This window comes from Eutrema salsugineum, unplaced genomic scaffold (assembly GCF_000478725.1).
Source record: "Eutrema salsugineum unplaced genomic scaffold, Eutsalg1_0 scaffold_11, whole genome shotgun sequence".
NCBI lineage: Eukaryota > Viridiplantae > Streptophyta > Magnoliopsida > Brassicales > Brassicaceae > Eutrema > Eutrema salsugineum.
The window spans coordinates 10,669,195-10,684,358 of NW_006256901.1; the positions used below are offsets into that span (position 1 = coordinate 10,669,195).

Consider the following 15,164-nt stretch of genomic DNA (forward strand, 5'->3'; position numbering starts at 1 on the left):
CATTTGCCTCGATTTGTGCCAGCGTCAATGTAATTGTGCTGAGCGTTTTGTCTACCGATTCGATCTTCTTTTCAATCATTGTTACTTATGTCACTACTAGAATCAGACGTATACCCAGAAAAATAATTGTAGCTATTGCTCCAAATCCGTGGCTATATAGCAATTAGCCACAGATTGCCACGAAAGAAGTTTCTGGCTATAGCATCGTGGCTAATTGATATTCGTGGCTAACCGTAGCTACGCTGCCACATATAGACACGATGGCAATCCTGGCTAATTTGCCACAATTTAGCCACTGTTTTTTCCTGACTCTTATAGCCACAAAGAGCCACAACGATCACATGGCTATTAGCCAGACGTAGCAACGCAAGATTCATGGCTAAGAGTCATGTTTTGCCACATTACCACCATGGCTTTTGCTACCAATAGCCACAATCTTCCGTAGCTATATAGTTATTGTTTATATCTATTAATTTTTTGTATCTATTACTTCCATTATTAATTTATTTTATATTCTAAAACTGTAAAAAGAATAAAAGAAAAATAAAAGCAGAAAGTGAAATAGCAAAATAAAATATATAAAAATATTTTACAAACATAAACTAACATCAGGATTAACAAACACTTAGTCATGTAAACAGACTAGAAACAAATGAAAAACAAACACTTAGTCATGTAAAAAAACTAGAAACAAATGGAAAACAAACACTTAGTCAAGCTTGCCACCCGCATCTCCATATCTACATTTCGGGAGACAAGCATGGATTGTATTGTTTGGTTCCTTATCTTGAGCCTGAGTCATGCCGAGTCCATAGATACAACCTTTGTGTGGCTGGACATGCTGCTGCAAAGTAAGAATGAATTTGCCATGTTAAGATATATAATAACACTATTGTAAATTAGATATACAATATCACAATCATAATCATCATCAATTGCAAAAAATGTATTACTCCAATCTTATCCAAAGGCAAATAACTTGATCATATTATTAGTAAAGCTGCAATCCTAACAAACAAATATATCAAACACTCGTAATGAAATAAAATTTATTACCACTAAATAGGCTTCATTGAGCTGATGGCGAGAAGGAATGGTGGCTGAAGATGCAGTGTTGTTGGTCTAAACCCTGATCTTTTCCTCTTGCTTACAAGGTTATCAACCGGTTCCTTCACCTACTCCTTCCAATTATAATAAACAGAATCATGATGTGGTGCCTCTCAAAAATAATATTGCTGAACAAATGAAATTATACTATTTATTAGATTATACACTAGTAAAAAAAGAAAATTGACAAATTGATGATGTACTATTTTTGTAAAACTCACCACGAAATCACTCCACCATTTCTAAAACTATAAGGTTTCTTAAGTTTACAGTAAACTCTAATTATCTTTCCCTAAACTATCGTTTGCTGAAAAAGTAACCCATTACACAAAAGTTTGAGATAAGATCTGAAATTAGTTCACAATACATGTTATCCTAAATTATTTGATGAGAACAAACAACAAACAGCAAGCAAGGGTATCAAAGGAAATCGAAACGTAGGAGGATTACCGGCAAGGCGAGATGTCTCTGGAAGGATGGAGCGGCGGAGTAAGGCTTTGGCGTGGAGGAAATGAAATAAATGCGGGAATTGAAATTTTCGTGGATGTGTGTCTAAAATGAGGGTGGGAAATGAAAATAACTGGAACTCGACATTAAAAAAAAAAATCTGGAAAGTAAATTTTCCCAAAAGAAAGAAAAAAATCATATGATGATAATTTTATATAAAATGGTTTTATAACAGATACATAACATGAATCGTCCAATGGTAAAGGTGTGTTTGGAATATAACTTTGCAATATGTCATTACTTATACTTAATTTTATTCTATTTAATTTTCACTTATAGATGTCTAAATAGAATTGGTGGTTATAGGCATAATTATATTGGAATACAATTGTATTAAGTAAAACTTAAAATTTAAAAAAACAATCGAGTTAAAAAATATTAAGTAAATTACAGTTATAAGATAAAGAAAATGTAAATTTTTAGAATCACTGACTTTCACGATTTCGTGTCAATCTATTTAAAGAAAAGTGCAAAGTTTAATGATTGGTTAATCTGTTTAAAACATGATTATTATGATTTGTGTGTAAATTTCCATAACTAAAAGAGCTTACATTTCTAAAATGTAAGTCCAGAGCCGTGCTTAATGAACAAAAAAAATAAGGCATTTGCCTTAGACCCTCTTAATATTAAGCAAGTTTTAGGGCCCCTAATTTTTGTATTTTTATTTAGTATATTGGTTGGTGTCCCAAAAAAAAGAAAATTAGTATATTGGTTAATATATATTTTTGTGTTATTTTTTGTGGTTGAAAATTTATTATAAATTAATAAAAAGCATAAGTACTTTATAATATCTTATAAAATAATATTTAAATCTGATTTACAATTTATATTTTTTTTAGAAATAATTAGAGCAAAATGAAATTTTTTCTTGTTATTTGCCTTAGGCCCCTAATACTCTAAGTACGGCACTGTGTAAGACAAAGATCACATTACTTTGTCCAAATACATCAAGAGTTTTGTTAGACAGCTCGAGAAGATTTGGAAGACTTCAAGTTTGTGATTACTATTAAAGTATGAACTGAAAATTATATATAAAAGGGTTGCTATAAATATTAAGCGAAACTCTTTTCAGTGACTTTAGTTTTTATGTTTTTGCTATTATATATCGAGTTTGATGTTCCGAGAAAGAAAAAAAAAAGAGATTATTAATAAAATTCTATTTTGCTTACTATTATTGAATTTTATAAGATTATTACTTGTTTATGTGATTTAAACTACTGAATGCTTTTGGCCATTATTTTTCTAGAATCGAATAGATAAATGATCTCAGGTAGTGGTATTATATAATACAATACTGATCCATTCAAACCATAACAAAAAACAAAAAACAAAAAAAAATCAGTGATAACATTTGAATTAATATATTCAACTGATATCTGAATTAAACTTCTACTAGATTTTACCCTGTGCATCCGCACGGGAATTTTGTTTTAATCAAAATTTTTATTTTTTTTATAAATATAATTTTTTAATAAGTGGTATAGAAAGAATTTGTGTTTAGATATATATATTTTTCAGTATTATTATGACCATCATGATCATAAAAATATAATTTAAACCCGATTATTTTATTAATTAAAAAGTGACTGTTATTATAAAAATATATTTCTAACTCGCTCATTTTATTAATACGAAAAACCATGTTTATGATCCCATAATTCTAATCCACCGTTTATATTACTTTATAATATAATTATTTACTAATTTTGAAATAATTTTCTCTTAATATCATCCATGCTTTCATAACCTAACAAAAAAATTTAACTTGTCCCATCAAATTATTATATAATATTAATATTTATCTATTTTTAATATGTGAAATTTTAATCTGATAGAATATGATTAAAAAATATAATAAGATATTTTTTAATCATATGTGTTATTCTGAAAATTTTATTTAAATTTCAAATATTAAAAACCTCTATTTAAGGAAATCTATTTAAATTAATATCTATAGAATATAGATATAACCTATATTTAAGAAAATTTTTAGTTATCTAAATTAATATCTAATTTTCGGAATTAAATTTATATATATATAAAAAATATTTTTAAAAAAATTTTAGGAGTGTTTGGAAACAAACACTAAATGTGCTTCTGTTTTATATAATAGATTCTTGCATTTGATATATCATATAGCCACGGTTCTTTCCTAGCTTACTGTGGCTAAGTAGCAGGAATAGCCACTGTTTTTGGATCGCGACAATTAGCTACGAAAGAACGGTGGCTATATATGTGGCAAGATAGCCAGGACTATTTCCTGACATTTATGTGGCTATATAGCCATTGTTAGCCACTATCTCTTTGCCCTCGCTAAATAGCCATGAAATAGCCACTATAATGCCACGATTTTTATGTCTTTGTATATAGTGGCTTTTACGTGGCTATTACGTGGCTATTACGTGGCTAATATAGCTAGCCACGGAAATATATATGGCTCTACCGTGGCTATACGTGTGATTTCTAGTAGTGTGTCATCCGCTCGGCATTCGTCTTCGTTAACAAACCCCAACCACCGCGAATGACTCCGACCTCGTCAGAAAGCTCTGCCATCAAGCCTTGTAGCTCCTCCGTCACTCTAACAATTTCCATCATCTTCGTCGCCGTGAACTCACCGCACCAATTGTTAAGAGAAATGTATTGTTTTATTTCACTTAACAAGCGGAATATAAGATTGATCCAAGTCTAAGACTCTCAAATGTTGAATCGACCAAAGAACTCGATTAACAAGAACAAGCTCTTGTAATTGATCGTGAGCAAAAGCGGGGTTGTTGTTTTCGTTTTACTAAGCTTCACGTTTTAAATTTATAACCCCTAAATATCTGCAAGTGCACAGATATGCGCTGTAGTACTTAGGGTATCCATCTACAGAGACTTAGTTGTTTCAGTACGAATTCACGACAATGCTTAAATCAGACTAGAACTAAGTAGGTTTTGGTTTTGGTTTTGGGTTTTTGGTTGTCACTAAATCTAAACTATAAAACTAAACAAGTAAAAGCAATTAAAAACAAAAGCAGGTAAAGCAAATAAAAAGCGATTAACAAAGGAGAATGGAAGCAAGTAAATAGCGATTGAAAAGCAAACTAAATCGAAGGTTGTAAGCAATTAAAGACAAACGTTGGGCATCAAGGGTTTCACAGGGATTCATGGTCTAAGCTATGTCGATTTTAAATAAGTTATAAAGGTAATCAACTACGTATGTTCTAGAACTCGAGGCACGGAAGTATGAATAGCCTACTTTCGCAGCACTAAATAACTATCTCTCGCAACCCTGATCAGTAGGTTTCCATCCTGATCCTGGAAGGGAGAAAATGCAATAGCCGAACAAGACTCATCAACATTCACAACTCAACTACAGGTAGGTTTCCACTCCTATAGAAGTATTGCTTGTTTCACCCTAGTTCAGACAATCAATGAAAACTTTCGCAACATATCATATCAGATCGGCTTCTAAGTGGCCAGCAGAGAATCACGCAGTAAGATTAAAGGCAAACGAAGAACATCTAGAAGATTAATAATCCTAAATCTATCGATTCATAAGCAAAGACACATGAAATTCCCTTTGGAAAATCCCTTTAAACCCAACAGAGTAACTACTCAAACATATTGTAACAAAGCATCATAAACAAAATTGAAAGTGCAGGAAATTAAAGAAAAGAGGGAAGAAAAACGAAGAACAGAGTCGCAGATGGAGGCGCGATGATGCTCTCCTCGACGGCTTCTCCTTCAAAGGCGGTGGCTCCTAGGGCTTCTCACACAAACTCTCTCTCTTTCTATCTTATGTCGTCTCCCCCTCCTTTAGGAATGACTTAAAGGGGGTATTTATAGCTTCTGGGGTGGTTCTGGACACTTAGGGCTTCAAAAATAACTAAAGGAATTGATTTGGGCTTTAATTAAGTCGTCAGGGAAGTGAACGACCAAGTTCCGCGGTTGCGGTGGCTCTACCCGCGGGAAAACAGGTGTTGGCCGCGGTCCCGGCACATGGCTCTCTTCCGGAACTGCATTTTCTATCATTCTTGCATCGGGAGTATCTGAAGATCTAACCGTTGGATTGTCTCCAAACCAAGTGCATTAGAAAGCTGGTTGGATCCTCTATGTTTTCTCAAATTTTGGGGGTGATCAGACGGTGAGAAGATCTTCACCGCTTGTCATACCTCTGACGGTCTGCATTTATCCAAAATTGCTCATTTGTTCCAAATTGCATATATTTTGCCCAAGTTTCCTGTAAAGTCTTTTGAAATTCTAAAACATTGAAAACACTTTAAAAACCATTGAAAACAGAGTTAAAACACATGTATAAGACATAATTATGATCCATAAAAGTGGTCAAAATATGGTGTTATCAAACAAACTCAAGTCAGGAAAGAAATTTTAAAAATCGCAGGAACTAAACAATATCTCAGTGACCGTCCTTCTAAACCATAACTTATCGTGAAACATCTATTTGGATATGGTCTAGAAAATTCTCACTAAAATACAAGCAAACTAGTCCGTTAATCCGTTATACGAAAATCTACACACTTAGATCTAACTTCCAGTCAACTAGCTCTCTAAATTCATTAAGTATATTGTGAGTTCTCATCAAAAACATCATTCAGGGTAGACGGCGTTTGGCATTGAAGGCTATTTAAGTGTGGAGCTTAGGTGTTTAGGGGTTACCTGAAGAATATGGAGGATGCAAGATATTATGCAAAACCGCAAGAGAGAGAAGGACCTGTTGATGATCGCAGATTTTCAGTCACTTCTTCTTTGCCATTTGTTGTTGCATAATCTTCCTCCTTTGTTGTAAATAGATGTTCCCCAGACTTAGATCTTTTCCGGGAATCATAAAGATAATCTCCAAAACTCCATAAAATCGAACTCTAGCTTGCCTTGGGACTTAAAACTCGACCTCTCTAGACTCTCTAAGTTTTTAAATTTCCTCCTATTCATTTTTTTTTTGAAAGGAGAAAACAACCTTTTATAGAGAGAGAGTCTAAAGGACGAAATTGTACCAAGATTTTGAAGTTTTTTTCCAAGGCAGACTGAGTTTTCTCCTTTTGTTGAATCTTTCCAATGAAATCGCAGTTTTTCGTCTTCAGTGACTGAAAACCGCGTTGATCCTCTTTCTCTCCGACGTTTTTGCACATATCTGCATAGAGAATAATAAAAAACAAGAATGCATGTGGTTTGAAAGAGATTAGGTTCGGTGGGGAACTAGCTAAAGATGAACTAGCCATTCAGGATCAACAAAGAGTGGTAAAAGGGTAAAGGAGTCCTTAGTGTATGATTCGTTTCCCTGATCTAACGCTTCAATGAGAAAATTAAGTCAAAATTAAGTCCAGATAAAATGAGCTAGTATATCCTGTCAGAAAGAATCTCCATGAATAGAAGTTCTTTGGTGGGATTTCGTAATGCAAGTACTTAGCTACCGCCTAGTCTAGGCCTAAGTCACAAAAAGAGCAAAAAACGAGGAAATAGCGTAGAAGTACATTGGTCTAATTCATCATAGTAATGTTTATTGTATTCCTGGTTTGAAAATTTTTTTGAAAAACATTTTGAAAACGATTTTTGAAAAATTTTATGTAAAACATTTTGAAAAAATTTAAGAAAAATTTTATGTGTCCAAAACAAACTCAAAACAAATCAATTTCATTAGTAACGGATGAACATCCTCCCCAGACTTATTTCACACTGTCCTCAATGTGATAAATCTTGGAAAGAATGGTAAAGAAAATAGAAAAGTTGAAATGTTTAAGTGAACTTATCGTGCTGGAGAGTGCTGCTCGTCTTTTGTATTTGTTCTTCTTTATTGAAAACCTGAAATTAAATGAAACAGAAATAAAGCAATGGAAATAGAAACTAAAGGTCAAAGGGAAATAAATAAAATACCAAGTGGGTTGCCTCCCACTAAACGCTTGTTTCAAGTCATTAGCTTGACATTGTTGCTTGATTAGACTTAACCGGGGTCGTGACACTCCTTGATCTCATCATTGGCCGATGTTGGATCAATCAAAAACATCACTTCTCTCTTGTCTTCTCTTTCTTCAGCCAGATATGGCTTTACACGCTGTCCATTCACTGTAAATGAGTTTCCGGTTTTGTCCCATAGGACAATGGCTCCGTATGGCTTGACTTCCTTTATCGTGAAGGGTCCCGACCATCTTGAACGTAATTTCCCTGGAAAAAGCTTAAGACGGGAATTTAAAAGAAGAACTTTATCGTTAGGAGCAAAAGTTCTATGAATAATCTTCTTATCATGATATGCTTTAGTCTTCTCCTTGTAGATCTTCGAGTTTTCGTAGGCATTGTGTCGGAGTTCTTCTAACTCGTGAAGTTGAAGTAGTGTTCTTTCTCCAGCTGTTTTCAAGTTCATATTCATCTCCTTGATAGCCCATTGCGCCTTATACCCGAGTTCTACTGGAAGGTGACATGCTTTTCGATAAACTAGGTTGAATGGTGTTTCGCCTAATGGTGTCTTGAATGTTGTTCGATATGCCCATAATGCGTCGTCAAGCTTGGTAGACCAATCCTTGCGATGAACTGCAGTAGTTTTCTGCAAAATCGACTTGATTTCTCTGTTTGAGATTTCTACTTGACCGCTGGTTTGGGGATGGTATGGAGAAGCAACTTTATGTGTAACTCCATTCTTTCTAAGAAGATTCTCGAAAACTCTGTTGATGAAATGCGATCCTCCGTCGCTTATCACAATTCTAGGAACTCCAAAACGCGGGAATATAACAGATTTAAACAGCTTCATGACAACTTTCGCATTGTTTGTGGGACTAGCGACTGCTTCTACCCACTTAGAGACGTAGTCTACTGCTATTAAGATGTATTGGTTTCCAAAAGAAGTAGGAAATGGTCCCATAAAATCTATTCCCCAGACATCGAAAATTTCGACTTCGAGAATAAAATTTTGAGGCATCTCATTCCTTTTGCTTATGTTACCCTACCTTTGGCATTTATCGCATCGCGATATATAAGCTTGAGTATCTTTGAACAGAGTAGCCACCAGAAACCTGCTTGTAAGATCTTTGAAGCGGTTTTGAAAGTTGCAAAGTGTCCTGCGTAAGACGAGCTATGGCATCCGAATAAAATTCCTTCCATCTCTTCTTCAGCCACGCATCTTCGGAATAACCCATCAGCACATCTCTTATAGAGATAGGGTTCATCCCAAAAATAATGTCTAACGTCTTTCAGAAACTTTTTCTTCGTATACCCAAAGAATTGTGGTGGTTCTACATCAGCTGCTAGGTAATTTGCTATGTGCCTAAACCATGGGGTGTTAAAAGCATCTGATCTTCGCATGAGTGGACGTGCTGGTGCAGTATTGGCACTGGTGGGGATAGTATCTATTGCATAGATGTTTTCTTCAGGCAAACTGTCATTTAAAGGCAATCTTTCTTCATCTCGAATTCGTGAAAGATGGTCTGCAACTCCATTATCTGCTCCTTTCCGATCTCGAATTTTGATATCGAATTCTTGCAGTAGGAGGATCCATCTTATCAACCGAGGTTTAGCGTCTTTCTTAGACATTAAATACTTGATTGCAACATGATCAATATGAACTATAACCTTAGATCCTACGAGATAAGAACGGAATTTCTCAAATGCAAATACGACAGCTAGAAGTTCTTTCTCTGTTGTAGCATAATTGCATTGAGCTTCGTCTAGAGTTCTGCTTGCGTAGTAGATTATGTGCAGTTTCTTATCTTTTCGTTGGCCAAGCAGTGCTCCGACTGCATAGCCACTTGCATCGCACATGATTTCGAATGGGAGTTCCCAATCAGGTGCTTGCACGACTGGAGTGGAAACAAGGGCTTCCTTGATCTTATGAAACGCGGCTAAGCACTCATCATCGAACTCGAAGTTTGTTTCCTCGCAAAGCAAACGCGTAAGAGGTCTAGCTATTTGAGAAAAAATATTTTATGAAACGCCTGTAGAATCCTGCGTGTCCTAAGAGACTATGAATTCCTTTTACGTTTGTGGGAGGTGGTAGGCTGGTCATGACTTCAATTTTGGCTTTGTCAACTTCGATTCCTTTTTCCGAAATTATGTGCCCAAGCACGATTCCGTCTCATACCATGAAGTGACATTTTCCCCAATTTAATACTAAATGCTTATCTTCACATCTTTGCAGAACTTTACCAAGATTGGCTAAGCATTTTTCAAAAGAAGATCCATAGACAGAGAAATCGTCCATGAACACTTCCATGAAATCCTCAATAAAATCTGTGAAGATCGACATCATGCATCGCTGGAAGGTAGCAGGTGCATTACACAATCCAAAAGGCATACGTCAGTAAGCGAACGTGCCATATGGACAAGTGAATGTCGTTATTTCTTGATCCTCCGGGCGAATAGGAATTTGGAAAAATCTGGAGTATCCATCAAGGAAGCAATAGTAAGGGTGATTAGCACCTTTCTAGCATTTGATCTATGAAGGGAAGTGGAAAATGATCTTTCCTAGTTGCTGCGTTCAGTTTCCGGTAATCGATGCACATACGATGTCCAGTTACTGTTCTTGTAGCGATCATTTCATCTTTATCATTTTTAATGACAGTGACTCCTCCTTTCTTTAGAACAACATGAACTGGGCTAACCCAAGTGATATCTGAGATAGGAAAGATTATTCCAGCTTCTAAAAGCTTCATAATCTCCTTCTTGACAACATCCATGAGATTAGGGTTCAGTTTCCTTTGACTTTCGATTGAGTTTTTAGCATTATCCTCTAGATTTATCTTGTGCATACAAAGATCTGGAGAGATTCCAGGTATGTCATCAAGTGAATATCCTAAGGTTTTTCTATGCTTTCTCAGCTCAGTCAACAGCATTGTGGTTTCTTCCTCCGTCAAACCAGAGTTTATTTTGACAGGATAAGTAGAATTTGGTCCAAGGAAGGCGTACTTAAGTCCGACGGGAAGAGGTTTAAGCTCGACTTTAGCGGCTTTAATCTCGCTCCAAGGATCATTAATTACTGAAGCAGTGTCTTTAGGAGGTGTAGGAATGTTTGTTTGGTCCTTAAGATCTAGATAGTGTAGAGGTTTCCTATAAGTTTCGGATTTATCAAGCATACGTGCGCACTCACTTGAAATTTCTTCAAGGAAATTGCATTCATCTTTTGCGGGTGAAAGCGTGACACTTAAAGGGTCGTCTAAAAGCAGATCTTCATCAATAATTCCGTCTAACTCATCAACCCAACAAATTTTGCCATCCAGAGTCAGTTTATCGAAACTTTTTTGTTTAGCCCAACAAAAACATGATTGCGAACAAAAGCGGGGTTTGTTGTTTTTGTTTTACTAAGCTTCGGATTTTAAATTTATAACCCTTAAATGTCTGCAAGTGCACAGATGTGTGCTGTAGTACTTAGGGTATCGATCCACAGAGACTTAGTTGTTTCAGTACGAATTCACGGCTATACTTTCGCAGCACTAAACAACTATCTCTCACAACCCTGATCAGTAGGTTTCCACTCTGAGCCTGGAAGGGAGAAGATGCAATAGCAGAACAAGACTCATCAACATTCACAACTCAACTACAGGTAGGTTTCCACTCCTATAAAATCATTGCTCGTTTCACCCTAGTTCAGACAATCAATGAAAGCTTTCGCAACATATCATATCAGATCGGCTTCTAAGTGGCCAGCAAAGAATCATGCAGTAGAATCAAAGGCAAACGAAGAACATCTAGAAGATTTTAGATCCTGAATCTATCGATTCATAACCCGACTTCTCAGAGGTCTACAAAGAAACTACAAGGGCCGCATTTGGAGTATTTTACCAACAAGATGGATTTCTATTTAAGGAAAAGCGGCTATGCATCCCACAAGGGTCCATGAGGGAGTTGATCACTACAGAGGCTCATGGAGGCGGGTTAATGGGACACTTTGGCCGAGACAAGACATTGAGTGTGCTGATGGAGCACTTTTACTGGCCACACATGCGAAGAGACGTGGAGAAGCTATGCACCAAATGTATCATTTTCCTCTGAGCTAAGTCCAGGTTACACCCTAATGGTTTACATATGCCTTTGCCTATTCCTAATGCACCCTGGGTGGACATTTCTATGGACTTTGTTCTAGGCTTGCCTAAGATACACTACAAAGACTCCATTTTTGTAGTAGTAGACAGGTTCTCAAAGATGGCGCACTTTATACCATGTAACAAGACCAATGATGCAGCTCAAACAGCTGATCTCTTCTTTAAAGAGGTCGTGCGTCTTCATGGAGTGCCCAGGACCATTGTTTCGGACCGAGACACGAAATTCCTCAGCCATTTTTGGAAGACATTGTGGAAAAAGCTTGGAACCAAACTCTTATTCTCCACCACTTGTCATCCCCAAACGGATGGACAAACAGAGGTAGTAAACCGTACACCCTCAACCTTATTGAGAGCCACGGTTGGTAAGAATCTCAGGAATTGGTTATCTTGTCTACCTTTCATTGAATTTGCTTATAATCGTTCCAAACACTCCGCTACTAACCAATCTCCTTTTGAAGTTGTCTATGGGTTCAACCCTAACACGCCTTTAGACCTTATTACTTTGCCACCAGCCATCTATTCAAGCGCAGAAGGAGAAGCTAAGGCCGATTTTATGAAGAAGCTGCACCAAAAGGTTAAAGAGAAACTGGAGAAAAAGAACAAAAAGGACAAAGCAAGAATTGATAAAGGGCGCAAGGAGGTTACCTTTGAACCAGGGGAGTGGGTGTAGTTGCACATGAGGCAAGAAAGGTTCCCACAACAAAGAAAATCCAAGCTTGCACCAAGGGGAGATGGGCCATTCCGAGTCTTGGAGAAAATCAACGACAATGCATACAAACTAGAGCTGCCAGGTGAGTTTAATACCTCTCTTACTTTTAATGTTACTGACTTGTCTCCCTATGATGCAGATGAATCTGTTCTGAGGTCAGAACCTTCTCAAGAGGGAGGGGATGATGAGGGCATAGAACCACAAGCTCCACCTATCCCAGCCGTGACACAAGGACCAAGAACAAGATCCGGAACTAGAGTCTTGAGAGAGGAGTTTAATCAAGCTATTGAAGCCTTACCTAGCATCCACGAGCAAGAAGACTCTTTGTACCCAAGCTTTAAGGCCACGGTCCAAGAAAGAAGCCTGGAAGAGCCTAGTAAAGAAGAAGCCTATCTCATACAAGACGGCCCAACAACTGAATTACCACTTCTCCGACCCAACAAAGAAGTGTCCTTGTTCAGCATCAGCATCACGCCAACTTAAGACCATCCTAGCCGTCCAATGCACCAAGGTAAGAGAATGAATACGTTTACTTACTTGCCTAATATGGTTTTCTGTCTTTGGTTGTTTTACAGGCTCTATTCATAGTTTTAAGTCTTAGAATATTTATTTAGTTATTGCACGAGTCTGTTCCTTTAGAGTCCCAGAAAGTTGTATCCTTTTTATGTAATTTGCTTCAAGTCCCCAAGAAGGGCAAAGCTGCTTTGGACTCTCTTATAAAGTCCCTTATAAGCAGCCGTGTATCTTTCACCCTACTATCAATAAAATAACGCAGTTCTTCAAGCTTTTGTCTTGTCTTTGAATTCTCTGAATTCACTTAAGAGTTCGTGTTTGATCTTACTCTTGAGAGCTGGTGTTTGATCCATCTCTCGTTGGTCTTATCAAGGTTCAGTCCATAGAGCTTTGTGGCGACCCTCGTTCCACCGTGTGCATCACCATCGTTCCACCCCTTGACTCAATCAGAGAGAGTTACACAACCAGCTGATCGAGTTCCATCCTCTTTTCATATCAAAACCCATTCTTTATTCTTGTTGAGAGAGTTACACAACCAGCAACAAGGATCCATCCCCATCTATAGGCCCGTGCATATATCATCCTTGGCCAAGGATGGATCAATTAAAAACATCACTTCTCTCTCGTCTTCTCTTTCTTCAGCCATATATGGTTTTATACGCTGTCCATTCACTGTAAATGAATTGCCGGTTTTATCCCACAGGACGATGGCTCCGTATGGCTTGACTTCTGTGTGAGCCGAAACTCGCACAACCAAAAACTTGTAAAGAAAAACTAAGGGATCCGAAACTTCTAGGGTAATCGCAAGAACAGTAAGATCAAAAGAGGATTTTTATTGCTGTGAAAGTGTTTAGGTCTTTATTGCTTAGGGTTGCTCAAGTTACATAATGAATCGCAGAGATCTCCTATTTATACTAACTTCTTAAACCGCCTAGCCGAGAATCTCGGGAGAGATTTTAGGAATGTTTCCTTATCGCTTCGTGCGGCCACCGCCATAGTACTTCGCTTAGGGCTTCTGTGGGCTTTCGTCTTCCAAAGCCTTGGTTTGGCCCATCTTGGAAACCCGGCTCGGCCCAACACAAAGGGAAGCGATTCAACCCATGCTTCCTCTCGCGCTGCTAGGCCCACTCTCCGTTCTTCTCACAGCTCGGCCCATCTATCCTTCTCTACGGCTCGGCCCACTTGCTATTCGAGTTAAAATGCGACTTGGCCTAACTCACCGAGGTGCGGCTCGGCCCAGTCCTGTTGAAGTGCGGCTCAGCCCATACCTAACGATACAGCTCGGCCCAGTGGCTCCCTAACAAGGCTCGGCCCAGTCCATCTGTGATGCAGCTCAGCTCGACCCGTATCCCCTCTTGCGTAGCTCGGCACGATTACCCCTCTGCAGGGCTCGTCCCAATTACTCCTCGCCCTTATGGATTCGGCCCCTCGTTTGTCTTTTACTGCAGCTCAGTTTTCTCAGGTACTTAGTCATTTTTGAGATGGTTAAAATGTTTGGGGTGAAACCGACCCCACAGTTAGCCCCCCAGCTCGTCAGTTTCGGAAACGGGAGTGACGAGGTTTATCATTCTATGTCACAGACTTAACTATCGTGCCGAGGAAAAAGGGAGAGGAGATGCTCTTCGGAGATTTTTTACGCGTTGCTTTCACCGAGGTGTGCCACGAAGAGTAATAGCGAGGGGCTTGCTTGATGATGCTGAGCCGATTAGTCGGCGAGGTGAGGCGTTTTTTTTTTTTTTTTTTTTTTTTTTTTAGAAATGATGCCAAGCCGATTAAACGATGAGGCGTTTTGCAAATATGATGCCGAGCCGTTTTGTTAACGACGAGGCGTTTCAAGAGAAAGTTAATGCCGAGCCGTTTTGTTAACGACGAGGCGTTTCAAGAGAAAGTTAATGCCAAGCCGTTTTGTTAACGACGAGGCGTTTACTGTGGCGAGATATCGGCTGAAAGCTCAGATATCCCAACCGTTGGTCTTCCGAAAGAATTTTCCTGATTTATTGGCGCGTGTAACCGATGCAGTTGGAGCTAGCTAATACGCCGCGGATCCCACGCGCTGTTGGACGGTTTCCCGAGGTTCACATGGAACTCACGCGCTTCGGTTTTCCTATAAATAGGCGAGCTCCTTCGTTCCTTCTCATAATCTTCAGATCCACTCGTTTTCACTAAAGGTAGCTCTCCCTTCTCTCTTCTTTCTCTCTCTAGTTTATTTATTTTCCGGCTAGGGTTCCGAGGTCTCTGTCGCTCCAGATCTTTTTCCGATGGAAGTCCGCCGCGTAATATTGTAATTCCCGTACAAGCTGTAAATC

The 15,164-nt window shown here is 38.0% G+C and overlaps 1 long non-coding RNA gene across 2 annotated transcripts; it reads right to left on the reverse strand.

Moving 5' to 3' along the window:
- Positions 1-613: 613 nt before the first annotated feature.
- LOC112089965 lies at positions 614-1,658 on the reverse strand. Of its 2 annotated transcripts, none has more exons than XR_002901329.1 (3): positions 1,558-1,658; positions 1,057-1,181; positions 614-844 (listed from the first exon to the last, which is right to left on the reverse strand). It is a non-coding gene; the product is annotated as an uncharacterized LOC112089965 (long non-coding RNA). The 2 variants fall into 2 exon arrangements; XR_002901330.1 differs by having other exon boundaries at positions 1,057-1,175; positions 1,558-1,634.
- Positions 1,659-15,164: the final 13,506 nt, after the last annotated feature.